Raw genomic sequence first — 3636 nt, 5'->3', positions numbered from 1 at the left:
CACATATATTCGACTGAGCTGGCAACGTTTTGTCTCACCTTGAATATCACTGTTTAGCCGGACAACTTGGTCTTGGGGAGCGCTAAGGGCTCTCACCCGAAAAGTACTGCAACAAGTAGGTAGGTATACTTTTTAAAAATGCCTTCTTGTTACTTACTTGCCTAACCTGTTAATGCATAAGTAAAGTACCTATTATTTCCTCGCAATTAAAATATATAATCGTTAAACATTCTTTTCACTCCCTCCGAAATTATTTATCTTTTATGTACACCAAAACAGTTAACGATGAATGTTTGTGATAAATTAATTTCGATAACAAACAGATGTTGAAAATAGGCAGTCCATTACGCTATTGTGCTAGTAGAAGCTCATAATTATGACGACAAATAGTTGGTGATGTTAGAAATAAATATCTCTGTTCATTCATAGTTTGTTTCAATCACTACGATAAATAATCGAAATGAGTTATAAATCACGCCTATGTACCAAATGTGAAAGATCAATCGTTGATTCACAAAACAAATCATCGCGTAAATATCAATAAATAGACCTTTAATCAACCTTAATAATAAGGGACAAGAAATAAATTGCCCAATTTCTCTTTACGTATACGAAACGAGGGCGAAGTTGCGTAAATTGGCCGTTAAGTACACTAAAACAATTTGCATGAAGGCGCCAACCTTATTAGAAGGTTTAATCTAGAAGGCGACTGAGAGAATATTCCTGATTTAATTTTTGAATAAATCTTTATTAACTCGTTTTATAGAGTATGAGTATGACACAGAGCTCCTATTACACCCTCGTGAAACATTCTAAGTCAAACAACTACATTTATATTGCATTATTTCTGTTCGTATGATTATAAAAAGTATGCCGGAGATTGTGGCATATAAAATCTAACAGAATCTTGACGCTGAAGAGTTCTTTGAAGGTATAGATAGGTAGATAATTGAGTATCCATTTATAAATAGAAAATAAAACAGTATTTATACAAAGACGAATATAATGCAAGTGGGGTAAAAATACTTTTATATTTCATTTAATTTTTTACTGCTATTTATAAGTCAAAGTGTTTTCCAAAAAATGATCTATCAGTAACTCGGAAAATGTCCTGCTGGTGTCGAATGGATGTGTATGTGCTTCGAAAGTGACGCCTCGGGCACCCGGCGGGCTTTTAACACGTAATTGCATTAATATGTTCCGACATACGACACCTACGAAATTAGATGTGCTCGCTGCTCGAGCCTGATATTGTCAAAGAAAGTTGCTAGGTACGCGGCCCGTTCAGCCTCCTAACTGACACTTTAGAGATAGGAAGGAGCATTAAGTAAGTTAAGACATTTTAAAGGAATTATAGACATAAAATAATAATAGGTATCATGAATTAGATTGAAATCTGGAAGAAATGATTGTTTATTCCTATTATTATTTTGAAGGTTCATTATCGAAATCTTAGGAACATCATGTTTAAAATTTTAGATCAATGTAAATATTATGTTTACGTGTGTGAAAGCTTTTAGTAGGTATGTGCTTCATTTGTTATTGCGACAGCTAAGGTTAAATTAATGTTGTAAAAGTTACATATTATGTAAAAAAGAAGTGAAGAAAGAAGTAAATAACACTTTGACACTGAAACAAATTCACCTGCCATATAAAGAAATGAGTAGCAAACTTGGCATCATTGATTTCATTGTTGTTATTGCGAAACTCCTGATCAAAATGCATTGTGTATAAATAATACAAAATTTAAAACATAAAGTGATTTTAGAGCCTTTGCAATATCCGTATTGTTTTAATTAAAATATATGAATCAATAAGTATCATTAGATACTTTAACGCCACTGATTGCCCCTATAGGGCACATTTTGTTTAAAAATTGGTTGCTGGAAATATACGGGGAATATGTAGCTGGATGTTTCCGCTAATCGATCAGCCCCGCGCGTGTTGTTAGATTGTAGATTAATTTTTGTTCACATGTACAATATCAAGTGCTGCATACTGCGTCGCCCGGGTCCACTCGACATCGTGTCTCTGCCGCTGACACCTCCATCCCCTACTGTTGTAGGCCTGCACCATTTTCATTTTCGATTTTCTGCGTCTAAGAGATAGCACATTGGCTAGTAATTGAACCGCAGACGTCTTTGATATATCGGCTCCTTTATCGGATTGGACGGACGCAATAACAGACCGTTGATTGCTTCCAAGTGGACTCGGAAGATTGATTATTTTCTCGTTACTCCGCCACTGTCTCGAGCGTTGTTTTCTCTACAATGTCGCTTTGTCTATATCCGTGACATTTCACATGTTTTCCCGGTAACTTTATATTGGCTTATAAACTATTACGAATACCTGTTTGGCCATAATATCCGATGTTTTAGCATCAAAACGATGATTTTGAGAGCTTGACACGTTTGTTGTGTTTACGTGTTGTTATATCTACTATCTCGTCATGGGATTACAGAACAATGAACATCAGGGGTTGAGTATATTTATTCTCCTAAATCGGGTATTGCAAAAAACAGCAAAACATTAATGTGAAAATATTGTTGGTCAAGCGGTCCGTCCGTCGGCCGCTAGCCAAAGCTCATAAATAAACAGAAAACTGGATGCTCTGTCGAAAAGTTCCCTAAAAAAACTCACAAACGCAAAATTTACAACCAAAAATTTGGACGGATTTTAATTAAATATACTGGAGTGCGCTAGAACAAAGAAACCTTAATATTACACATTTTTGAGTGTCACTGACTAATCTAAATCAGGTATATATAATAATCAAACTATTTCAAGTTGATCAAAAGTATAGGAGTCAAAATTATTACCACAAGTTCCTAGAATTTTAAGAATTGGGTCGCTAGACGTAATATAACTAGATATTTATTAGCAATTAAGTCTTCAGGTTCGTAGAAAAATAAAAACTTTTGCAAATTTCTTGAAGAAAACTCTATTAGTCTCTAAACTCTAAACTAATTTTTAAACTCTATTACTATTTGACAAATACAAAAGAACCTATAAATATAGACACAGCTTTGAGCAGCCAACGCAAAGAAAACCTACAATTAACAATCTGTGTAATCAAAAAGTAAGTTGTATGTTTGTTTGTGAACTTAGCGCCTTCATTTGCATACATGGTAGCGAAACAGCCGTGTGGGGGTGAGCAGGGGTGCGAAAATGGTAAAGTTCTCGTATAATGAAGATGAACTGAGATGTCGAGTAATCCGCCACATTGGTTCAAACTTGGAAGCCACAACCGCTGCCTTTCGAACTCGACTTGTAGTCGCAACTTATTTGTTACATCACACCGATTCTCACTGTCGAGAAGTTTATCCCGGCCCGTTTTATTTTTCTTATACTGTGTATAGCCACTGGACTCGTAGCAAGACTTATCTAGTTTGTAGCTTGTCTACACGAGCGTACAAATTCTTTATTTGGAAATATACGATTTCGTCTTGTAACTTTATATTTACAGTAAATATACTGAGAAGGAGAAGGCTGAAATAAGTAACAAAGATAGTTCCAAATATTATTTATTTATATAAATATACTTACAAGTTGAAATATACTGTGTATCGATATATAGATATTTATTAACACATAATGAAATTACGCATGAAGAAGTAGATTTATAGATCAGAGGAT

Source organism: Pectinophora gossypiella, chromosome 2 (assembly GCF_024362695.1).
Source record: "Pectinophora gossypiella chromosome 2, ilPecGoss1.1, whole genome shotgun sequence".
NCBI lineage: Eukaryota > Metazoa > Arthropoda > Insecta > Lepidoptera > Gelechiidae > Pectinophora > Pectinophora gossypiella.
The sequence above is the reverse complement of the archived record's forward strand: the minus strand, read 5'-3'. Positions refer to the sequence as shown.